The sequence below is a fragment of the Cervus canadensis genome, chromosome X (genome assembly GCF_019320065.1).
Source record: "Cervus canadensis isolate Bull #8, Minnesota chromosome X, ASM1932006v1, whole genome shotgun sequence".
NCBI classification, from domain to species: domain Eukaryota; kingdom Metazoa; phylum Chordata; class Mammalia; order Artiodactyla; family Cervidae; genus Cervus; species Cervus canadensis.
Window position 1 is genome coordinate 35,634,603 of NC_057419.1, and position 26,158 is coordinate 35,660,760.

Consider the following 26,158-nt stretch of genomic DNA (forward strand, 5'->3'; position numbering starts at 1 on the left):
CACTCATTTATGATTAAAACTCTCCAAAAAGCAGGAATAGAAGGAACATACCTCAACATAATAAAAGCTATATATGACAAACCCACAGCAAGCATCACCCTCAATGGTGAAAAATTGAAAGCATTTCCCCCTGAAATCAGGAACAAGACAAGGGTGCCCACTCTCACCACTACTGTTCAACATAGTGTTGGAAGTTTTGGCCACAGCAATCAGAGCAGAAAAAGAAGTAAAAGGAATCCAGATAGGAAAAGAAGAAGTGAAACTCTCACTGTTTGCAGATGACATGATCCTCTATATAGAAAACCCTAAAGACTCTACCAGAAAATTACTAGAACTAATCCTCTTTGGTTTTGTTTGGTGGGTTTCTATCATGTTCCTTTACCTGCTGAATATTTCTCTGCCTTTTCATCTTGTTTAGATTGCTGTGTTTGGGGTGGCCTTTCTGTATGCTGGAAATTTGTGGTTCCTCTTTATCATGGAAGTTCCTCCTTGTGGGTGGGTTTGGATGAGTGGCTTGTCAAGGTTTTCTGGTAGGGAAGCTTGCACCGGTGTTCTGGTGGGTGGAGCTTGATCTCTTCTCTCAGGAGTGCAATGAAGGGTCCAGTAGTGAGTTTTGAGATGGGTTCAATAAAGGACAGAAATGGTATGGACTTAACAGAAGCACAAGATATTAAGAAGAGGTGGCAAGAATACACAGAAGAACTGTACAAAAAAGATCTTCACAACCCAGATAATCATGATGGTGTGATCACTCACCTAGAGCCAGACATCCTGGAATGTGAAGTCAAGTGGGCCTTAGGAAGCATCACTACGAACAAAGCTAGTGGAGGTGATGGAATTCCAATTGAACTATTTCAAATCCTAAAAGATGATGCTGTGAAAGTGCTGCACTTGATATGCCAGCAAATTAGGAAAACTCAGCATTGGCCACAGGATTGGAAAAGGTCAGTTTTCATTCCAATCCCAAAGAAAGGCAATGCCAAAGAATGCTCAAAATACCGCATAATTGCTCTCATCTTACACGCTAGTAAAGTAATGCTCAAAATTCTGCAAGCCAGGCTTCAGCAATATGTGAACTGAGAACTTCCGGATGTTTAAGCTGTTTTTAGGAAAGGCAGAGGAACCAGAGATCAAATTGCCAACATTCGCTGGATCATTGAAAAAGCAAAAGAGTTCCAGAAAAACATCTATTTCTGCTTTATTGACCATACCAAAGGCTTTGACTGTGTGGATCACAATAAACTGTGGAAAATTCTGAAAGAGATGGGAATACCAGACCACCTGACCTGCCTTTTGAGAAACCTGTATGCAGGTCAGAAAGCAACAGTTAGAACTGGATTTGGAACAACAGACTGGTTCCACATTGGGAAAGGAGTACATCAAGGCTGTATATTGTCACCCTGCTTATTTAAATTATATGCAGAGTACATCATGAGAAACGCTGGGCTGGAGGAAGCACCACCTGAAATCAAGATTGCTGGGAGAAATATCAATAACCTCAGATATGCAGATGACACCACCCTTATGGTAGAAAGTGAAGAACTAAAAAGCCTCTTGATGAAAGTGAAAGAGGAGAGTGAAAAAGTTGGCTTAAAGCTCAACATTCAGAAAACTAAGATCATGGCATCTGGTTCCATCATTTCATGGGAAATAGATGGGGAAACAGTGTCGGACTTTATTTTTTTGGGCACCATCACTGTAGATGGTGATTGCAGCCATGCAATTAAAAGATGCTTACTCCTTGGAAGGAAAGTTATGACCTACCTAGATAGCATATTAAAGAGCAGAGACATTACTTTGCCAACAGAGGTCCATCTAGTCAAGGCTGTGGTTTTTCCAGTGGTCATATATGGATGTGAGAGTTGGACTGTGAAGAAAGATGAGTGCTGAAGAATTGATGCTTTTGAACTGTGGTGTTGGAGAAGACTCTTGAGAGTTCCTTGGACTGCAAGGAGATCCAGTCAGTCCATCCTAAAGGAGATCAGTCCTGGGTGTTCATTGGAAGGAGTGATGCTGAAGCTGAAACTCCAATACTTTGGCCACCTCATGCGAAGAGTTGACTCATTGGAAAAGACCCTGATGCTGGGAGGGATTGGGGGCAGGAGGAGAACGGGACAACAGAGGATAAGATGGCTGGATGGCATCACCGACTCGATGGACATGAGTTTGAGGAAACTCTGGGAGTTGATGATAGACAGGGAGGCCTTGCGTGCTGCGATTCAGGGGGTCGCAAAGCGTTGGACACGACTGAGCGACTGAACTGAACTGAACTGATGGGATTGGTGTGACTTTTCACAGCCTGTATTTTTCTTCCCAGGGTTATGTTCCTGCTTTGTTGGAGAATTAGCTTGGTATGTCTTGCTCTTAAACTTGTTGGCTCTTGGGAGGAGCTTGCTTTCAGTGTAGGTATGGAGGCTTTTGGATAAGCTTTTGTCGATTAATGGTCCCTTGTTCAATTGTGCTGAGGGGAGGGATGAACATTGCAAACAAAATATCACTGGCGTGTTTGGGGAGTACTCACAGTGTCTCGGCCACACTGGGTTTGCCCCCGCTCACGGTGTGTGTGCTTTCTCAATCTACACTGTTCAGGCTCTTCCCGACCAAGGGATTGAACCCGGGTCTCCTGCATTGCTGGCAGACGCTTTACCATCTGAGCCACCAGGGAAGTCCATTTTAGTGCCCCACCCAGGGATCAAACCCAGGTCCTTGCCATTGAAACCGCAGAGTCCTAACCACTGGACTTCCAGTTCTTGTTGTTACTCCATCATTCAGTCATGTCTGACTCTTTGCAACCCCATGGATTGCAGCATGCCAGGCTTCCCTGTCCTTGACCATCTCTTGGAGCTTGCTCAAACTCAGGTCCATTGAGTTGGTGATGCCATCCAACCATCTTGTCTTCTGTGGTCCCCTTCTCCTCCTGCCTTCAATCTTTCCCAGCATCAGGGTCTTTTCTAATGAGCTGGCTCTTCGCATCAGGTGGCCAAAGTATTGGAACTTCAGCTTCAGCATCAGGCCTTCCAGTGAATATTCAGTGTTGATTTCCTTCAGGATTGACCAGTTTGATCTCCTTGCTGTCCCAGGGACTCTCAAGAGTCTTCTCCAACACCACAGTTCAAAAGCATCAATTCTTCAGCACTCAGCCTTTTTTATGGTCCAACTCTCACATCCATACATGACTACTGGAAAAACCATAGCTTTGACTATATGGACCTTTGTCGGCAAATTGATGTCTCTGCTTTTTAATACCCTGTCTAGGTTTGTCTTTGCTTTTCTTCCAAGGAGCAAGTGTCTTTTAATTTCATGGCTGCAGTCACCATTCACAGTGATTTTGGAGCCCAAGAAGATAAAGCCTGTTAGTGTTTCCACTGTTTCCCCGTCTTTTTGCCATGATGTGATAGGATTGGATCTTAGTTTTTTTAATGTTGAGTTTTAAGCCAGCTTTTTCACTATCCTCTTTAACCTTCATGAAGAGGCTCTTCAGTTCCTCTTTACTTTCTGCCATAAGGGTGGTGTCATCTGTGTATCTGTGATTATTGGTATTTCTCCCAGCAATCTTGATTCCAGCTTGTGCTTCATCCAGCCCAGGATTTTGCATGATGTACTCTGCATATAAGTTAAATAAGCAGGGTGACAGTACCTTGAGGTACTTCTTTCCCATTTGGAACTAGTCTGTTATTCCATTACAGTTCTAACTGTTGCCTCCTGACCTGCATACAGATTTCTCAGGAGGCAGGTAAGGTGGTCTGGTATTCCCATCTCTTTAAGAATTTTACATAGTTTGTTGTGATCCACATGGTCAAAGGCTTTGGTGTAGTCAATAAAGCAGAAGTAGATGTTTTTCTGGAACTCCGTTGCTTTTTCTATGATCTGGTGGATGTTGGCAATTTGATCTCTGGTTCCTCTGCCTTTTCTAAATCCAGCTTGAATATCTGGAAGTTCTCAGCTCATGTAATGTTGAAGCCTGGTTGGAGAATTTTGAGCATTACTTTGCTAGTGTGTGAGATGAGTGCGGTTGTGTGGCAGTTTAAACATTCTTTGGCATTGCCTTTCTTTGGGATTGGAATGAAAACTGACCTTTTCCAGTCCTGTGGCCACTGCTGAGTTTTCCAAATTTGCTGGCATATTGAGTGCAGCACTTTCACAGCATCATCTTTTAGGATTTGAAATAGTTCAACTGGACTTCCATCACCTCCACTAGCTTTGTTTGTCGTGATGCTTCTTTTACACAGTGGTCTTTAAATTAATGTTCTAATAAGAGGTTTTCTTTTTTTTTTAAGCTATCTTCACTCACTTATTCTTTTTGATTAGCTTTTTATTCAACTTATATGCATTAAATGCCTCATGTACCATGGATATAGTTCATAATTTATATCTGAAGTAGGTTGTAGGCTTTCTCCAAGAGATCAGTAAGCTAGAGGAAGTATAATAAAGTACATGATACATAGGAAGGAAGGTTACCTAACAGTATAGAAGATATGAAGCCAAGATAAGAAGGGGGAGGAGGACTTTGCAATATTGAACTTCAGGGGAATTTTATCACCAAATTTGTATCCTAAGGCAGAATCCATATTTGGGGCCAAATAACCAAGCTAACATTGGTAGCTTGTGTTCTCTAAACGACTTTTGGTATTGTTACAGTGGACTTACTACGATATACATTGTGACCTCGGGGCTTAAATTCCAACTATTAGAAGTTGCAAGGGACCTACTTTTGTCCATTAGATGTTCTTGCTAAAATTATTATATATCTGGGTCAGGAATCATGTCAGTCAAAAACACAGCCTTTTTCACGATATCTCTAGATGAATTTTGTCCTTTTTTACTTCATGTTGTTGATCATCATCCATTTTTTTCTGTCGGAATCATGATTCCCTGGCAGCCTGGCATCATTTCCAGTTTATTTCACTTTGTAGAAGCTTAGAAAACTGTTGAAGTAATGTTAAGTGTCTAGCTTAAGTTCTGCTTGAGGGGTTCCTTTCAACCAGAATGTTCCCTCTGATGTTAGACTGAATCTAGTGATCCAAGCCCAAGGGGTCAGTATATCTTGCAGTAATTTTAGTGACTCATCTATAATTGATAATTAGATACTTTTGGCTCTGTTATTTTCTAATTAAGAGATTACATGATTTGTCTGTCAGTACCCGGGATTGAACAGTTGGCATATGATACAAGCTTTACAACTTGGGTCTGAAATTACATTGTACTTTAGGGTATAGACTTACCCACTTTCAACATCTTTAAAACCAATGAACTTCTACCAGAGTCATGGAGCTCAAAGATATATTGTAGAATATGTAAGCATCTGTTAAGAATTAACACCTGAGACTCAGATTATTTTAGAATACCGTAAGGTGGCCTGCCATCTTGCATATTTCCCTATAACCCCTGATTAATTGGCAGCCTAGTGGCCATTTGGTTGTTGCTGCTGCTAGGTAAGCTCTTTGCTGATATATACAATGGTTTGTGTCTTTGTAAACCAAGTATCTTTGTCCTTTCAGAATGGTGTGATTCCATCTCTTTAAACTGCCTGTTATTTAGTAGGTGCTCATTAAATGTTGAGTAAACATTGGTGTAAATATAATACCAATATGGATACAGTATCATATGTGTCATCCCCTACATGCAAACAGTGTGTTACACATTCATTTATATTTTTATGTATCTTATACACTTGTTGAGGGGTACTTGCACTAGTAATTCTGTAAGATAATTTATGAGTAAAGACAGTATGCACATTTATTATTTTTTAATATTTAAAACATGAATTTATTCCTTTTTGGCTGTGCTGGGTTTTTGTTGCTGCAACTGGGCTTTTTGTAGTTGTGGCCTGTGGGCTTCTTTGCCCTGTGGCATGTGGGATCTTCCTGGACCAAGAACTGAACCTGTGTCCCCTGCATTGACAAGCAGTTTGTTAACCAGTGGACCAGCAGGGAAGTACTAGTATGCACATCTAATAAATCTGATTCATTAGGTTACTAGATTGCCCTTTGAAAATATTTCAGTTTTATTGTCACTCACAGATAATAGTTTTTTTTTAATGATACATGCAAATAGTAAATAATTCAATTTGTACTAAAGTGGATATAGTTAAAAGTTGCTTTTCCACCCCTTGTTTACTAGTCCTCAATCTTTCTTGTTCCCAGATACAAGTACTGTTGCTAATCTCATGTGTAACTTTTCAAAGAATCTCTGCATAGATAGCCTTGTCAGAAAGTCTGCATATTATAGAAACACCAGTCTGATAAAAACAAAAATAGATCTGTGGACCAGTCTCTGATGGTGATATGTAATTGATCCTTGAACAACAGACGTTTAAACTGCCAGGGCACACTTATACAAGAATATTTAGTTTTTCAGTAAATATGTCCTATACTATATGATCCCCAGTTGGTTAAATCCGCAAATGCAGAACCCCATGTATGGAGGGCTGACTGTAAATGTGTGTATGGATATTTGACTGCATGGCAGGGGGGAGTGTTAGTGCCCCTAACCCCACCAGAGTTCAAGGATCAACTGTATAACAACTGTGTAAGCAAATAACCTAAATATGAACTTGATGAGAAGAATGCAGGAACAAATTCATGACTAGTACACACAAGCAAGTAGTGTTCATGTCAGCCATCAAAGATGATTCAATTTCAGGAACTCTCTGGATATAGCACATGATTAGATCAAAGGGAAGAAAACAATCAAATGAGCAACTCTGCAAGTTGAACTTCTTTTTAATATTTTTATAATTTAATCAAAATCATTGCTCCATTTGAATCTTATTTTGATGTCAACAGTCATATGATGACTTCACATTCAATTTTAAAGGGTTAGCCAGTTGCCCAATACTATTTATTGGAAATTCATCAATACTAAATTTCATAATTTATTTGGGTCTGCTTCTGGACTCACTGATATGTGAGTCCATTAACTGTCTTTTCTGTGGCAGTATGGAGTTATTTTGGTTGTGTAAATATTATGTTAGTATTTTCTGTGCTAACTTGCTGCCTATTCATGTTTAGATTCATTTATGTGACACCATTCCATATACTCTAAATTTCTTGGTTCTATATAATACTTTGGCCACCTGATACAAAGAGGCCACTCATTGGAAAAGACACTGATGCTGGGAAAGATTGAGGGCAGGAGGAGAAGGGGGTGACAGAGGATGAATTGGTTGGATGGCATCACTGACTGAATGGACATGAGTTTGAGCAAACTCCAGGAGATAGTGAAGGACAGGGAAGCCTGGCATGCTGCAGTCCATGAGGTTGCCAAGAGTCAGACACAAGTTAGTGACTGAACAACAACAGTATAGTAATATTTGTGTCAATGACTATTTATTTAGAGTTGTCTCCATCTGAGTTTTTTCATTATTCTATTTTGTGTCAGTTCTACCCAGTTTTTGTTTTTCCCAGCTGCTATTATATTTTTTTTTCCTGTCAGGTGTACCATAAAAATGTCATATGATATATATACATATATGGACTTTATAATAGGAAAATTTACATGTTAAAATTAATATGCAAGGTGATTTTAATCAGAGTATGCATAACATAATAGAAGAGCTAGAGCAGAAACAGTACTATAATGTTTCATGATCTATGCTTTCTTGCATGCCTATTGCTGCAAATTGCTTGTGTTCTTGGTTGAGATAGTTTTATCAAAGTAATATTCATGAGATGTTTCATGGCTATCATATTCATAGTCCTCTGTCTTGACATGTGTTTTTGCATACCTGAAACCAAGACCCCTTGTCATACACAAGTCATTCAATTCCATGTTCTAAAAATTATCAAATTGGCATTTAACATGTGACTCTGGGCTGTACATCAGAATACTTGGCTCTTAGTTTGAAATTAAAATTCATGCCTAGTATAATTTAACAGTTTAAAGCATTTTGTTCCTTTCACAAATAATGATGCAATGAAAACATGATCCACATTTCCTTCTGTGAGTGTTTCTATATGGTTTTCCTTTGTTGGTATCTTTGCAAAAGTAGGTAAAAATGTGAACAATTTTTATTAAAGGTCATCTTCATTGCCCATCCAGAAACGTTTTAGTGTATATACTACAGTGTTCTTATTTAACCATTTTATAGTTGCTTAAGTAATTTTCTTCAAAATATACAAAATTGTGGATTATTTAACCTATATTTTAGCACAATATCACAAAACAGTTATCCCCAAGTTTTCCTTGCAAATCAGGGGTCTCAATATTGTAAACTTGATTCAGTCTCCTTTATTGAATTTGTAATAAGTCTGATTTTTAGCACATGGAAAAATCGAAGTGTGTGGTAACCTATTTATAGAGTAAAGTTTAAGGGAAGGTGGATATCATCATTCTAGTCAATGTTTTTAAAATAAACTTTTTGTTTTTAGAACTGTTTTCAATTTGCATAAAAGTTGTAAAGAGTTCTCATATATCCCCTACTCAGGTTCCCCTATATCAATTACTATGGTACATTTGTCATACTCCCTCTCCCCCTAGTGCCTGGTAACTTCTAATCTACTTTCAGTCTGTGCGAATTTGCCTATTCTGGGTACCTCATATAATTGGAGCAATATAATATTTGTCCTTTTGTGTGTGACTTATTTTACTTACCACGTCTTCAAGGTTTATCAGTGTTGCATGCGCCAGAACTCTAATGCTTTTTTTTTATGGCAAAATGATATTTCATTGTGTGTGTATGTAATACATATGTCACACTTTATTTATGCATTCAGTTTGTTTATATGACACATTTTGTTTTTATATATCATATATTAGTACATATTTGTTTATATACACACTTTGTTTATAAACCACATTTTGCTTACTATCTAATGGATAGTCCTATTCTACAACATACATGTAATGTGTTTGGTTTTCACATTTTATTAAGCTCATCAAATTGCTCATAGTAAACTTTAATAGAGAATTATTTAACTCTTGCAATAAAAATCTTGAAATTGGCCCTGCAGTACTAAGATAAAACTTTGGGTCTGCTGGAATTATGAGGCATCCATATTGATATTAGCACAGGCTCTCCAAAAATTAACAAAAATGTTTTCTTCTTTTAGTTGAGATACCTTTGGCATCAGTGTCTATTTTTTTTTTTGATTAAAATTACACAATACCACTAATTGGGTAAATAGTTTTATGTGATTTTAAATATATTTTTCTTTTAGCAGTAATTTTTAATAGAGATCAGTATGTGTTGTGTAGAATTGTCCATTTCCTGAATATTTGCCCTTTACATTTCTCTCTTCCTTCTTATTTTCATATTTTTTGAGGACCTTTAGTCAATTTCTTTATAAGTTCAAGTCTATATCTATTACTCAAAGGATCATTTCCCCCCGTTATACAATGTGTTAAACATTATGAAAGGCATAAGTATTCATTGTAAAAATTTGAAATAAAATATCATAGCACAATTAAACAAATATCCAAAACCACTCAGATTTTTGGTACATTTCTTTTTAGTATGTGTATGTATGCTGATAACATTTTTAAATAGCTCTTAAGTTAACAAAATATTTTCCTGTCTTTAAATATGAATGCATACTAATCTCAATTGAGCCATGATTTTTTTTTGTATAACATCTACCTCTTTTTTAGACATTAGAATTATTTTAAGTTTTTTAAAAACTAAAATCTGAACATATCAATGCAGTTAACATACTTATAGAAATATCTTGTGTACGTATCTCCCTGATAATTTCTTTTATTATAAACTGGTTAGAAACCTGATTATTTTCTGTTTGTTTTGCACCTCTTGATTAGCTGAAAACAAGAGGTCAAGTGTAAAGTAATTAGACCCTCATTCAAGAAACAAATGTTGTCCATATAACCCTACATCCTTTTACAATTTAGTCTCATCTCTGACAAAGGTAATCATTCTGTGCCCTGCTGTCATCTACCGTCCTTGGCCTTCCTCTTTCAGTCCTTTGTTATGAGATGCCTTTGTTCCTTTGACTTTCAATGGTTGATAACACTTTTAATGGTTGAAAGATTATTGTAACCTTTTAGTGTTTTCCTAGCACTTTCTGCCAAATATGACTAATCCTTCTCAAATACTGCTTTATCATATCTTACCTATTTGTTCTATTCCAGACAGCAGTCTATTTCTTTTGTAACAGTCTTTGGATAGCAGTAGTTCACATTAGCAGAGCACATGGTGTTATACACTTTTTGTGTGTGCTTTGACTTAGTTTTAATGTTGAGGAAATAAAGCTAATATCCCTTTTTCTTTTCAGCTTCAATAATTGAAGTCAGTTAAACTCAGTAACATTGCTCCCCAGTTGTCACAGAGTGACTCAAGCAGTTCATCCCCAGAGTCTTGTCCTTGTAGACTCCCTCTCATTATCAGTGATGCTTTAGTTGGAGGTAAATTGAGGTTGTTTTCAATGTCCAGGGATAACGGTGCTCCTAGGAAGATCAGGAACTCTTTTAAGATTTGCCCATTTTTTTTAGGTTTAAATGTTGAACTAGCAAAGTAGATGTACTCAGAAGGTTAACTGGGGTGCCTTTCTAATAGAACACCTGGATATGACATTTATCTTCCCATCTGTTTTTCTAACATGGCAGACAGTGAACCATATAGAAAAGACCTTTAATAAAGGCCATTTCCTCCCAGGTTGGTCCATTTTAGAGATAACCAAGCCTAAAATTGTTCTAATTGCTTTTACTTGATGTAGCAATCTCATCAATTCTAGAGCTAGTTTCATTTTTATTACATTTCAAAGACAGGTTATCAAACTAAGAGAAGTTCAAAACTCAGCCAAGAATGGCCAGCCAGAAAACTGTAGACTCCTTTTTTGAAACTGTCTTCTGATGGAAGAGCCTAAGCTCTTAGTTGCCCCAAGATACTACAGCATCATCTTTGGACTTTTTTAATTACCCTTGACCTCGCTGGTATTTTCTCTTGTGGTATCTCTATCCTAACAACCTTATTGTATACATGTTTTACTTAACTACACTCTATGGAAGAAGCACTTTAATTTTTTAAAAAATTTTATTGGCATAGTTGGTGTACAATGTTGTGTTAGTTTCAGGTGTATAGCAAAGGGAATCAGTTATACATACACATAAATCCACTCTCTTTTAGATTCTTTTCCCATATAGACCATTACAGACTATGAGTAGAGTTCCCTGTGCTAGACAGTAGGTCCTTATTAGTTATCTATTTCATATATAATATATATGTGTGTGTTAATCCCAATCTTCCAGTTTATTCCTTCCCCCCAAAGTACTTTAGAATGAGACTTGTTCCAGAGTATTCAGTTGACTTCCCAAGTAGAGAACTGCCTTTTGCTTCCTTTATCTGGCTACCAAGACAGAGATTCCTGGGAGTCAACCTGCCATCAAGTCAACTGTTTTGCCTCAGATGTTTCAGCCCAGGTTCAACTTTGGAATTTCAGATTCTTCTGTCTTCAGGTCCTGAGCCTCCATTTGACTTTGCATCTCCTCCACTGAGGATTGTAGAGTTAAGTCAGGTGAGCAATCATTCAACCCCATTGTCTTTCATGTTGCTGGGAAGAGGGCTGTGCTATCTTTCTGTCAGAGAGGGAAAGTTTTATTCCTTTAAACTACAGAGTAATTTATAAACTACAATGCACAGTCCAGTTGGTTAAAGGAAATCCATTAAAACCAGAGCTTTACTGTGCCCAAACTGAATATCTATGTCTGTATTCCTGTTGATTATTACCTCTCATGGGCCTTGGAGATACTATCTTTCCCACATCCTCTGAAATAAGTTATCATTAGTGTTAATATCACATACATTGTATAGGTAATCAAAGTGAATTAGAAAGAAAATAATTTTAACAAGACCAGAATGCTTTTTAAGTTATACTTTGAAGGCTCACTTCATGGCATTTTACATTCCAAGGAAAGCTTTGAATTGTTTGGGATTCAGTTAACTCACAGTTATCAAAGGAGGAGAAGCCTGGCTAACCTTCAAAGCTATGAAAATTTCCCAATATTTGCTTGGCAACAGATGACCTGTATGCACTTAGATATGTGTTCAAGAAATACATGTGGTTTCTCAGCAGTTAAGCCTTTCATACAGCTAAAGGGCAGTTAGCCTTCCACAACAGGACAGTTTTTTTCTAAATGAGTTCTTCTTCTTTTTTTTAATAGGAAAGAAAATGGCTGTGCACAGAGGGAGGATTTATCACTGTTCTTCAAGGATACTTCTGTGGCAGTGACAGTGGTTGGGAATGTTAGCGCTCACTGCTCTGACAGAGACCTGCTTCAACAGGGTACGAAGGTAGGCTTTGGGTATCAGACCTGTATCTCCAGTTTTGGCTACAGCCTTTTTGAAAGGCTTTACTTCTTTTCCAGGGACTCATTTGGGATTGAGAAGCTTTCTATTTATTGGCCCTCAGCTTTGACATGGCCTTGAAGTTTCTGAATTTCTAGATCTCAAGTTTTTTCACATTGACATTGAAATATACTTAATTCATGTACATGTGAGTCACTTCAGTTGTAATGTGCAGAAGCCCTTAGACCTGGCACAGTTTCTTTCCTGGTCACATGGCCCTAGTGAGAATAGCATCGCTGTGTCAGGACTGAAACAGCAAAGCAGAGTGACTGATAGACCAAGATTGATGAAGCCTAGATTTAGAAGCAACTAACATTAATTAGGTAGTTCCTGTGTTTTAGACACTGTTCATTATTATGTTATTATTAAAGCATTTAATACTGACTTAATATTAAAGCATTTAGTTTAGGTGCTATGAGTAGTCTTACCCACATTTACTTTAGTCAGTTCAGATGTAGCAGGTTGAAAACTCAGGCAAACTGCATGAGCTCTTCTAGTACTTTTGCTTTTGATGTTTCAGGGATTTTAGAGTCTTGGCTTTTCATCTATTAAGAAACAATTAAGAGGGAGATAGGGAGTAGCTGTGGGGTAGTCAGTATTTCCTGTCATATAGTTTGATGCTATTAGGTGTTGTATTTGAGAGTTGGTGGCTTAGACGGTAAAGCGTCTGCCTGCAATGTGGGAAACCTGGGTTCAATCCCTGGGTTGGGAAGATCCCCTGGAGAAGGACATGGCAACCCACTTCAGCACTCTTGCCTGGAGATCCCATGGATGGAGGAGCCTGGCAGACTACAGTCCACGGGGTCACAAAGAGTCAGTCATGACTGAGCTACTTCACTTTCACTTTTCACTTTCAGGTAAGGGAGATAGCTAGGAATAAGGTTTGAGGGAAGAAGGAAAGGGATGGAAGATCAATCTGGAATCAGTTTCAAAGAAGACTGCATAGTGCTTTGAAGAAATCAGTCATCAGTCTGACATCATCACATGATCTCAGTAGCTATCTTCATATCCTCCCATCTTCTTGGCAGGGCTCAGCCTCACCACTGCCCCCTTAATGCCCATCCTGCTTCTGTGTGTTTTGGGAGCCAGTGATTGTGTACACTCTGAGTGAGTTCACGTGCTGGGAGAGGGACTACTTGTGGCTGCCATTTTAGGCCACCAAAGCAGTAGGTAAGGGATGGTTTACTGTGGAATGGGAATGTGATATCAAGCTGATGAGCAGCAGAGGAAGTATTTGGGGCAGCATGGAGGGAAGGATGCATATCTTGTAGAAATCAGGGGATACAGATTTTTGTCACCTTAGTTGGGGATGGCCATAGCTCTATTATACAGCCCTATTGAATATTCTTCCCTCATAGCTCATAGCTCAGTTGGTAAAGAATCTGCCTGCAAAGCAGGAGACCCTGGTTTGATTCCTGGGTTGGGAAGGTCCCCTGGAGAAGGGAAAGGCTACCCACTCCAGTATTCTGGGCTGGAGAATTCCATGGACTGTATAGTCCTTGGGGTCACAAGGAGTCGGACACGACTGAGCGACTTTCACTTATCACTCATTGAGTGAGTGAACTATAGTTATTAGCAGTGACTTGGAAAAAAAAATTATTCTTTTGCCTCTTCTCTGTTTCACTCCCAAGCTCTTCACTATGTTGAAAATGGACTTTAGGGATGATCATCTCTATACAGAAAGTTCCAAACTTGAAATGCCTTCATTATTACATTCAAGAATCCTCTCCACTCTTTGCCTGGCTTCTCATTCCTGTGGGATTGATGTGCCAGCCTGTGTCCTAATAGTGTTTCCTTAGTACTTACCGCTATTCAATTTGGGGGTTAATGGGAGAGGGATTACAATGGGTAATCAAGTCTGTTCAGATCTTAAAGATTTTTTTTTTGTGGATTTCAACAGGCCTCAAGAATCTTCCTGTCTGGTAGGTACAGGATAGTTAAGCACCATACATAACTACAGACATTAGATTATAGGCTATCTGCTTCAGTAACTTGACTTTAAGCAATTTTTAGCTTAGGTTTTACACTTGAGGATGAGGTTAAGAGAAGTTAACCTGTTGAGAAGTTTCAGATGCTACTAGAACTAATGTTCACTTAATAAAGGAAGCCAGAACTCTTTAAAGAAGATGCGAATTCCCCTACAGGACAATAGGAAGCAACATTCAACATTTGTTCCCCAAGGCAAGATTCTGGGTCCCCTGAGGGGTCTCCTGTCATAGTATTGGTGATATTCCAGCTGTCCCTAGGGATGGGATGTCTTTGACTTCACTGTACTTTTCACTGGCTTCTGCTTATCATGGCCGGAAGGCTGTCCAGACAGATGCTGTTATGATGAACTCTTGGTGTTCATCTCAGGGCTCACTGTCCTTACTGCACTTTTAACTAAGTGCAGTAGTTCAGTATTGACTCTACAGTTAGGAAGCCTTGGATGAGACTCTAAAACAAAAGATTTAAGAAATCCCATACCTTATGTTAGGACTAGAGCAGGATGTGGTGAGATGGTTTAACCAGAAGGATGGTTGCGGGCATTGACCTCAAGAATCATCTGGAACAGGCTTGCAGTGAAGGCAACAAAGATTATTCTTGCTTTCATTGGGAGGAGGAATGAGCCTGATGCCTTTTTTTTGTGTATTATACTTAGGAGTTTTGTGATGCCCACAGACATTGATATAGGTAATCTTTTATCACTGCCAGAATGTCCACTGCACTTTGCCTTTATTACCCTGTATTGAGTTACCCATCCTTTGGATGAGTTGCTTTCTGTGCTTAGTTTTTAAGGTTCCTTTGCACTTCCTGGTTCACATCTAATCATCAACCACATATTAAAAGCAGTCAAGAAAGGAAAGATTTGGTTTATTTTAAGCTTTTAAAGTGACATACTGGCATAGATGGGAATAAAACCAGCTTCTAAATCATCAGTTTCAGATTCTAGCACACATACACACAAATGGAGTTTTTAAGTGAAAAGCATATGGTTTTGTACATGTGGGAACTATGAACAGGGTCAGGTTTCCACAAGGTACAGGGGCGGAGGGCGGGGGGTGGGGCCAGAGAAATACTTTTTATTGTGTCCTTGGAGTATTGGTGGGATCCATGAATATACTTCCATGCCTAGCTGTTTCATTGATTTGAAGGAGTACCGTGCTGTAACATGGAAGACCTCTCATCATTGGAAGTGAAGGTTAGTTCACCTTTGCTGCTCCCTCTATATTGTGCTAGAGTGTGTGAACTAGAAACATAGGTCTCATTATAGTTTGTCCTAGACCTTGTCCATACAAAGGCCCTTTTCTAGAACCTCTCAGCATATTGTGAAATGCTTTCCATCATGCACCCCAGCACTTAGAAGAAACCAGAATTGCCTAATGATAGCTTTGGTCAAAGTATCCCTGAAAGTGAACTAGATCTAGCTCAACTCAGATGGGAGTTTGACATCACTGTCAGCAAATATGTAACAGTCTTTTAGATGGTGAAATTCTTTAATGCCTAGTTAGTAATAGTGCCTGTCTTCAATGAACTTGTTATCCAAAATAAACTAACATAATTTTTTCACCCATAGTGCTCCTACTCGTTGTGAATCATGTTTGCAATAGATTCTCCACCCATTGGATCTAAGGGCAGTTTTCCTATAAGTGGACAAGAAGCTGTTGTATAGTGCTAGCACTTTTTGTCTTAGCTAACTAGGATTCTGAATTTTGTGGTTCTCGACTATCCCCTGATGGACTGGGTTGTATTTTCCCAGATAATCTCTGTTAATACTATTAGTAGCCATTGCTGTTCCTTTCAGGCATTCTACTGCCTAGATACATATTACTTGAATTTTCATTAAGTTAAGGTTATATGGACAATTAACCTACATTAGTAGTATGGATGGGCTTCCTTAGTTTTTTAAAAAAATGTCTTTGAAATATTTGGTTCTTTGAAAACACATAACTCCTTTTCTAGTTGTCCATCTCCTAAGTATGCTCCTGTAGACTGCTGTATTATAGACAGCCACTGCTGGAGAATTGGCTGTCCTGAGGTAGGATAAATGTCTTAGACGTGATGCTACTCTATTTTTCTAGTTTAATTCTTTAAATGTAATGTAATTCTTTAAATGATTCTTTAGATGTAATGTAACACCCAACTAGCAGCCAAACTCAGCAAATCTTCCCATGCATGTGGTTGTAGCAAATTTCCAATTTTCATTTCTCTATGGACAAATGAGCAAGAAAATCAAATGTAATGGCATGATCTCATCCTCTGCAAATCTCTGGCGCAGAGCACCATGTTCCAAAGTTTAGCCCTAGTAAAATTTTTGGTAAAATTCTAATGCTTATTGAAAAACTCATTGTATCTTAAGGTCCTTTATTTCTAGGAACTATATATTCATGAGTATGTGTATAATAAGCCAGTCAGTGTTTTTTGGTGCAATGTTAATTTACCTGGTTGGGCTACTTCCATCTTGTGCAAACAGGCAATACAATCAATTTGTTCAATAATGTCACAGATTTGGCAACCATCTTTGAAATATTGAACCACTAATTGGAATTTGTAGTGCAATAATGTAGCCATTTGCTATTAATAGGATGTTAGTTTTCTATGAGCAGTTTGGTCTTATCACTTTATGGCGGACATAGCTATACTTTACATTAAGTAGTGCTACTACTGTAATATATCTAACAGTATGAATGTATGGAGTTTCCCAATTGTTTACTCTGCTTTGCCCCTGTAGAGGTGATGTTACAAGTCAACATCTCAGGGTCTCTTGCAGTTGCACTTTATTAGGATCCCTTGAGTCTATGCCAGTACAATAAGTGTTTTTTAACAGGAAAATTTGCTAGGTATCCGTAGGTGCCTATGTGCTTTTTTAGGGAGTCATTTTTGTCTGAATATCTGGCAACTACCCATCATATCTTTCATAAGTCTTGACAGATTTGGTGCTGTGTTTTGGATAAAAAGACCCATTAGCATGGATTTGTATATTTTGTTTGTCCTTATAGTATTGTCCTTTATAAGCTATTAGATGAATTTTAAGAAAATTACTCCTAGTAATGCACTGCTTGCAGCATTGGATATCAGCATGTCAGTAATAAAGGCATTCGGTGGAGAAACATTGTTATATTAAATTATGTATGCTGTTGGTCCTTTATGCTGAACATTTCATAAACATATTTGATTTTTTACCATTATCATTTGCAAATTATTTTACAATACTGCCCTCTCCAACATATTGATAGCTACTGTTTATCTTGGCATATTTCTAAATATTAGGTTTGGCACTGTCTCAGAGTTAAATGATCTTTTGTACTATATTTACCCACACTGCTATTTGGGAGGTGATGAGCTTGCTCAGTGAAGTTGCTCAGTCGTGTCCGACTCTTTGCGACCCCATGCCTACCAAGTTCCTCCGCCCATGGGATTTTCCAGGGAAGAATACTGGAGTGGGTTGCCATTTTCTTCTCCATTGCATTCTAAGTTTGGTTCTGAAGAACCTTTGACAAGTCAAATTACATAGGCAAATTTAGTTGTAAATATATGCATCATTCTCTGGGCTCCAATATTTTATGGCCCTTGTTTCATTATTAATTCCACTGCCTGTTAAATCTGAGGTAATAGTGTGACATTTTCATAGGTTGTAATGGACATTTCCAGATTTGTAACTCAACTGTAGACAAGTTGAAACTAATCTGAACTTGTATTCGGTTGGTACATGCATCATTGCCCTTTTGGGAATTTAGATGGTTTGATGTTCACATGAATGTAGGCGGAAAGTGTCATCAGCAATGCAGTTTAATATCTCTGTTATGTAATCAAATATTGAGATTGGTAGGAATTTGGCGCCATCTTGTGGACACAGGATAACCACTATGATAGCTTTTATGTCCTACCTCATTTGTCCACATGTCAGCACCCTTTGTGAAATCACTACAGACCAGAAATGCTCCCGTTTTTCAGTAACATTACAGTATGGTTCCTCCATTCTGAGTCACTGATATGTTTTAGAATTGTCGTTTAATGTCTTTTATTGTTAGACATTTAAGTAATTTTAAGGAGTAATAGGGTTTTAAGGTTCAATAGTTTCTTAGTTTGTGTTTTCTGGTTGTTGAAGGTATTAATAAGGCTGTTTACTGGTCCCTTTAGTGTCTTATTCAACCATTTACAGTGTACCTCTAAATTTTGTGTATTTTTGTGAATAATAAGCAGTGATTGTAGAAATTTAGCAGTACTTAATTTCCACAGCTTGTATTAGTGGTATTGGTTGCATATTTCCCTTCAGAGATTATTACTCTCAATGTAATGCTCCAATGATGGTAAGAAAACAATAATATTGTAAGGTTCTTGAGGGCACTGTGATTTTTCAACTGTGGTAGGTTATGTATGGCACGCATGTTATCTACAGTGTGATTTTCTTATTTGAGGATCACTTTGATCATCAGATATGTAAAGTAGTGGTCTTGCCAATTACTGTAGATCCTCCATAACATGATAGGAGTGAGGTCTTCACTCATAAAACTCCAAGAAAAGTTAATTCAGATTTTACATAGTTTAATGGACAAAGAGGAAACATAATGGAAACTGTTACTCAATTTACCCATAATATGATGCCTTTCAGATATGTTAGGTTTATCACTCTCATCAGAAACTTGGACTCTTACTCTTCCAGAAATGGAAGTTGTTAATGGTAACTTCCATTAACGTCACAATCTAATAGTACTAAAGAGTCAAAAATATTTTAGTGTTGATTAAAGCTGTTTATTTCCTTCTAATATCATTAACTTTATCTCAACATTCACTGAGGTATGTGACATTTTTAAAGTAGATTAGTGTATGTTTTATGTTTATTACAGTGGCTGTTTTCCTATAATTTTAGGTTTCTTGCTCCTGAATTTATGGAGCTTTTTGTGTTAGGAAATATTTCAAAGTTTGTTGTCGCCTTACGGACACAAAGGTCCCCTCTCCCTGCAAGACTCTAGTACTGTATTAATCCACAACATATCATCCTTTTGCTTACATCACAAGCATGGTTTTGATTGAGAATACAGTAACCTGATGACTATGCAGTTACCCAAAAATTCATTTGAGGAATTTCAAGGGTGCTTGTTTCACTTCTTAATTTTGTTCAATTATAGGTTCTGGCTTATAAAGTATGACATCAGTGTTTGTGTGGAGTATAGAGTAGTGCTGATATACAATTGATTTAATTCAATATCCTTACTTTTAGCTTTGCTATTCTGGTTTATCACTAGCAATTTAAAAAATTTAATAACAAAATAAAAATACATGAATGATGTCTTTACATCAGGTACTAAGGACTGTGTTTCTCCTAAAACCAGTTGACGTCATTGGAGTACATTACTCCATATATGAAAAAAATGCCTGAAGGCGTATATTGTTAAAGACTTAATGTGCTATTCCAAAATTTCCAAGTATTGTTATCTAATATACTTGTATTGTACTATTATTGCAGTAACTTCAGCTTACTTTTGTCAAACATAACATTGCCCTAGTAAGCATATGCCCTGAGACAATCTGATATGGGTTCCAAAAAGGATAATATGTGTTAATGTTATACTTAACATTTAATTATGCCCTGTTTTTCAAATTATTACTTTAAAAATTTATCTAACATTCATATATGTAATGCAGTGATGAGTGTTTTAATTTAGCTGGTATTATCTAGCAACCACTATGGTTTGCTAAACTACTTTCAGCTGTGTATCATTTGTTTTCAGAATTTTTTTTAATTTTAAAAATTTATTTTAATTGGAGACTAATTACTTTACAGTACTGTAGTGGTTTTTGCTATACACTCACATGAATCTGCCATGGGTTTACATGTGTCCCCCATCCTGAACCCCCCCTCCCACCACCCTCCCCATCCCATCCCTCAGGGTCATCCCAGTGCACCAGCCCTGAGGGCCCTGTCTCATTCATCGAGCCTGGGCTGGCGATCTGTTTCACATATGGTAATATACATGCTTCAATGCTATTCTCTCAAATCATCCCACCTTTGCCTTCTCCCACAGAGTCCAAAAGACTGTTCTTTACATCTGTGTCTCTTTTGCTGTCTTGCATATAGGGTCATTGTTACCATCTTTCTAAATTCCATATATATGCGTTAATATACTGTATTGGTGTTTTTCTTTCTGACTTACTTCACTCTGTATAATAGGCTCCAGTTTCATCCACCTCATTAGAACTGATTCAAATGCATTCTTTTTAACAGCTGAGTAATATTCCATTGTGTATATGTACCACAACTTTTTTTTATTAGTTGGAGGCTAATTACCTTACAGTATTGTAGTGGTTTTTGTCATACATTGACATGAATCAGCCATGGATTTACATGTATTCCCCATCCCGATCCCCCCTCCCACCTCCCTCACCACCCGATTCCTCTGGGTCTTCCCAGTGCACCAGGCCCGAGCACTTGTCTCATGCACCCAGCCTGGGCTGGTGATCTGTTTCACCCTTGATAGTATACTTGTTTCGATGCTGTTCTCTCAAAACATCCCACCCTCACCTTCTCCCACAGAGTCAAAATTCTGTTCTGTACATCTGTGTCTCTTTTTCTGTTTTGCACATAGGGTTATCATTACCATCTTTCTAAATTCCATATATATGCATTAGTATACTGTATTGGTCTTTATCTTTCTGGCTGACTTCACTCTGTATAATGGGCTCCAGTTTCATCCATCTCATTAGAACTAATTCAAATGAATTCTTTTTAATGGCTGAGTAATATTCCATGGTGTATATGTACCACAGCTTCCTTATCCATTCATCTGCTGATGGGCATCTAGGTTGATTCCATGTCCTGGCTGTTATAAACAGTGCTGCGATGAACATTGGGGTGCACGTGTCTCTTTCAGATCTGGTTTCTTCGGTGTGTATGCCCAGAAGTGGGATTGCTGGGTCATATGGCAGTTCTAATTCCAGTTTTTTAAGAAATCTCCATACTGTTCTCCATAGCGGCTGTACTAGTTTGCATTCCCACCAACAGTGTAAGAGGGTTCCCTTTTCTCCACACCCTCTCCAGCATTTATTGTTTGTAGACTTTTGGTAGCAGCCATTCTAACTGGCATGAGATGGTACCTCTATGTGGTTTTAATTTGCATTTCTCTGATAATGAGTGATGTTGAGCATGTTTTCATGCGTTTGTTAGCCATCTGTATGTCTTCTTTGGAGAAATGTCTGTTTAGTTCTTTGGCCCATTTTTTGATTGGGTCATTTATATTTCTAGAATTAGCTGTAGGAGCTGCTTGTATATTTTTGAGATTAATTCTTTGTCAGTTGCTTCATTTGCTATTATTTTCTCCCATTCTGAAGGCTGTCTTTTCACCTTGTTTATAATTTCCTTCATTGTGCAAAAGCTTTTAAGTTTCATTAGGTCCCATTTGTTTATTTTTGCTTTTATTTCCAATATTCTGGGAGGTGAGTCATAGAGGATCCTGCTGTGATTTATGTCAGAGAGTGTTTTGCCTATGTTTTCCTCTAGGAGTTTTATAGTTTCTGGTCTTACGTTTAGATCTTTAATCCATTTTGAGTTTGTTTTTGCATATGGTGTTAGAAAGTGTTCTAGTTTCATTCTTTTACAAGTCGTTGACCAGGTTTCCCAGCACCACTTGTTAAAGAGGTTGTCTTTTCTCCATTGTATATTCTTGCCTCCTTTGTCAAAGATAAGATGTCCATAGGTGCGTGGATTTATCTCTGGGCTTTCTGTTTTGTTCGATTGATCTATATTTCTCTTTTTTGCCAGTACCATACTGTCTTAATGACTGTAGCCTTGTAGTATAGACTGAAGGCAGGCAGGTTGATTCCTCCAGTTCCATTCTTCTTTCTCAAGATTGCTTTGGCTATTCGAGGTTTTTGGTATTTCTATACAAATTGTGAAATTATTTGTTCTAGTTGTCTGAAAAATACCATTGGTAGCTTGATAGGGATTGCATTGAATCTATAGATTGCTTTGGATAGTGTACTCATTTTCACTATATTGATTCTTCCAATCCCTGAACATGGTATATTTCTCCATCTATTTGTGTCCTCTTTGATTTCTTTCATCAGTGTTTCATAGTTTTCTATATATAGGTCTTTTGCTTCTTTAGGTAGATTTATTCCTAACTATTTTGTTCTTTTCATTGCAATGGTGAATGGAATTGTTTCCTTAATTTCTCTTTCTGTTTTCTTATTGTTAGTGTACAGGAATGCAAGGGATTTCTGTGTGTCAATTTTATATCCTGCAACTTTACTGTATTCATTGATTAGCTCTAGTAATAATCTCGTGGTGTCTTTAGGGTTTTCTATGTAGAGGATCATGTCATCTGCAAACAGTGAGAGTTTTACTTCTTCTTTTCCTATTGGGATTCCTTTTATTTCTTTTTCTGCTCTGATTGCTGTGGCCAAAACTTCCAAAGCAACGTTGAATAGTAGTGGTGAGAGTGGGCACTCTTGTCTTGTTCCTGACTTTAGGGGAAATGCTTTCAATTTTTCACCATTTAGGATAATGTTTGCTGTGGGTTTATCATATATGGCTTTTATTATCTTGAGGTATGTTCCCTATATTGTGCTTTCTGGAAGGTTTTTCTCATAAATGCATGTTGAATTTTGTCAGAGGCTTTCTCTGCATCTATTGAGATAATCATATGGTTTTTATCTTTCAATTTGTTAATGTGGTGTATCACATTAATTGATTTGTGAATATTGAAGAATCCTTGCATCCCTGGGATAAAGCCCACTTGGTCATGATGTATGATCTTTTAAATATGTTGTTGGATTCTGTTTGCTAAAATTTTGTTAAAGATTTTTGCATCTATGTTCATCAGTGATATTGGCCTGTAGTTTTCTTTCTTTCTGGCATCTTTGTCTGGTTTTGGTATTAGGGTGATGGTGGCCTTATAGAATGAGTTTGGAAGTTTACCTTCCTCTGCAATTTTCTGGAAGAGTTTGAGTAGGATAGGTGTTAGCTCTTCTCTAAATTTTTGGTAGAATTCAGCTGTGTACCCATCTGGTCCTGGGCTTTTGTTTGTTGGAAGATTTTTGATTACAATTTGATTTCCTTGCTTCTGATGGGTCTGTTAATATTTTCTGTTTCTTCCTGGTTCAGTTTTGGAAGGTTATACTTTTCTAAGAATTCATCCATTTCTTCCAAATCGTCCATTTTATTGGCATATAATTGCTGATAGTTGTCTCTTGTGATCCTTTGTATTTCTTTGTAGTCTGTTGTGATTTCTCCATTTTCATTTCTCATTTCGTTGATTTGATTCTTCTCCCTTTTTTTCTTGATGAGTCTGGCTAATGGTTTGTCTATTTTATTTATCTTCTCAAAGAACCAGCTTTTAGTTTTGTTGATTTTTGCTATAGTCTCCTTTGTTTCCTTTTCATTTATTTCTGCCCTAATTTTTATGATTTCTTTCTTCTACTAATCTTAGGGTTCTTCATTTCTTCTTTTTTCTTGCTTTAGGTGTAATGTTAGATTTTTTTTTGATTTTTATCTTGATTCTTGAGGTAGCCTTGTATTGCTATGAACCTTCCCCTTAGCACTGCTTTTACTGAATCCCATAGGTTTTGGGTTGTGTTTTCATTTTCATTCGTTTCTATGCATATTTTGATTTCTTTTTTGATTTCTTCTCTGATTTGTTGGTTATTCAGAAGCGAGTTGTTTAGCCTCCATATGTTTTTATTTTTAATAGTTTTTTTCCTGTAGTTGACATCTAATCTTACTGCATTGTGATCACAAAAGATGCTTGAAATGCTTTCAATTATTTTTGTTTGTTTGTTTGTTTCCATTTATTTTCATTAGTTGGAGCCTAATTACTTTACAATATTGTAGTGGTTTGCTTTCAATTATTTTGAATTTACCAAGGCTAGATTTATGGCCCAGGATGTCATCTATCCTGGAGAAGGTTCTGTGTGCACTTGAGAAAAAGGTGAAATTCATTGGTTTGGGTTGAAATGTCCTATACATATCAATTACATCTAACTGGTCCATTGTATCATTTAAAGTTTGTGTTTTTTTGCTAATTTTCTGTTTAGTTGATCTATCCACAGGTGTGAATGGGCTATTAAAGTCTCCCACTATTATTGTGTTAGTGTTAATTTCCCCTTTCGTACTTGTTAGCATTTACCTTACATGGTGAGGTGTTCCTATGTTGGGTGCATATATCTTTATAATTGTTATATTTTCTTCTTGGATTGATCCTTTGATCATTATGTAGTGTCTTTCTTTGTCTCTTTTTACAGCTGTTATTTCAAAGTCTATTTTATCTGATATGAGTATTGCTACTCCTGCTTTTTTTTTTTTTGGTCTCCATTTGCATGAAATATGTTTTTCCAGGCCTTCACTTTCAGTCTGTATGTATCCCTTGGTTTGAGGTGGGTCTCTTGTAGACAGCATATATAGGGATCTTCCTTTTGTATCTATTCAGCCAGTCTTTGTCTTTCGGTTGGGGGTATTCGACCCATTTATATTTGGGGTAATTATTGATAAGTATGATCCCATTGCCATTTACTTTGTTGTTTTGGGTTGGAGTGTATAAACGTTTTCTGTGTTTCCTGTCTAGAGAAGATCCTTTAGCATTTGTTGAAGAGCTGGTTTGGTGGTGCAGAATTCTCTCAGCTTTTGCTTGTCTAAATCTTTATTTCTCCTTCATATTTGAATGAGATCCTTGCTGGGTGCAGTAATCTGGGTTGTAGCTTTTTCTCTTTCATCACTTCAATTATGTCCCGCTATTTCCTTCTGGTGTGAAGAGTTTCTATTGAAAGATCAGCTGTTATCCTTATGGGAATCCCCTTGTGTGTTGTTTGCTTCTTTTCCCTTGCTGCTTTTAATAGTTGTTCTTTGTTTGATCTTCATTAATTTGATTAATATGTGTCTTGGGGCATTTTGCCTTGGGTTTATCCTGTTTGGTACCCTCTGGGTTTCTTGGACTTGGGTGGCTATTTCCTTCCCCATTTTAGGGAAATTTTCAACTATTATCTCCTCAAGTATTTTCTCATGCCCTTTCTTTTTGTATTCTTCTTCTGGGACTCCTATGATTCGAATGTTGGGGCATTTAACATTGTCTCTGAGGTTGTCCTGATTTCTTTTCATTCTTTTTTCTTTTTTCCTCTCTGCTTCATTTACTTCCACCATTCTATCTTCCACCTCATTTATCCTATCTTCTGCCTCAGTTATTCTACTGTTGGTTCTCTCCAGAGTGCTTTTGATCTCAGTTATTGCATTATTCATTATTGATTGACTCTTTTTTCTTTCTTCTAGGTCCTTGTTAAACTTTTCTTGCATCTTAATCCTTGTCTCCAGACTATTTATCTGTAAATCCATTTTGTTTTCAAGATTTTGGATTATCTTTACTATCATTATTCTGAATTCATTTTCAGGTAGACTCCCTATCTCCTCCTCTTTTCTTTGGTTTGGTGGGTATTTATCATGTTCATTTACCTACTGAATATTTCTCTGCCTTTTCATCTCATTTAGATTGCTGTGTTTGGGGTGGCCTTTCTGTATGCTGGAAGTTTGTGGTTCCTCTTTATTGTGGAGTTTCCTCCCTGTGGGTGGGGTTGGACGAGTGGCCTGTCAAGGTTTCCTGGTTAGGGAAGCTTGCACCGGTGTTCTGGTAGGTGGAGCTGGATCTCTTCTCTCTGGAGTGCAATGAAGTGTCCAGTAGTGAGTTTTGAGGTGTCTAGGGGTTTGGTTTGACTTCGGGCAGCCTGTATTTTTATGCTCAGGGCTGCGTTCCTGCATTGCTGGAGAATTAGCATGCTATGTCTTGCTCTGGAACTTGTTGGCTCTTGGGTGGAGCTTAGTTTTAGTGTAGGTATGGAGGCTTTTGGATGAGCTCTTGTCAATTAACATGCCCTGGATTCAGGCATTTTCTGGTGTTCTCA

At 37.6% G+C, this 26,158-nt stretch overlaps 1 long non-coding RNA gene across 31 annotated transcripts in view; it reads left to right on the forward strand.

Moving 5' to 3' along the window:
• The window catches only part of LOC122436013, a 78,374-nt gene that overhangs the window by 31,982 nt on the left and 20,234 nt on the right, over positions 1–26,158 (forward strand). For 18 of the 31 annotated variants that reach the window (XR_006267772.1, XR_006267768.1, XR_006267791.1 and 15 more), the window contains 2 exons: positions 11,306–11,465; positions 12,112–12,241. The exons of 3 other annotated variants lie outside the window; for them this stretch is intronic. This is a non-coding gene — a long non-coding RNA (uncharacterized LOC122436013). The remainder of the gene's footprint in view (positions 1–11,305; positions 11,466–12,111; positions 12,242–26,158) is intronic. 10 more of the 31 variants (XR_006267782.1, XR_006267777.1, XR_006267780.1 and 7 more) reach the window with 4 other exon arrangements.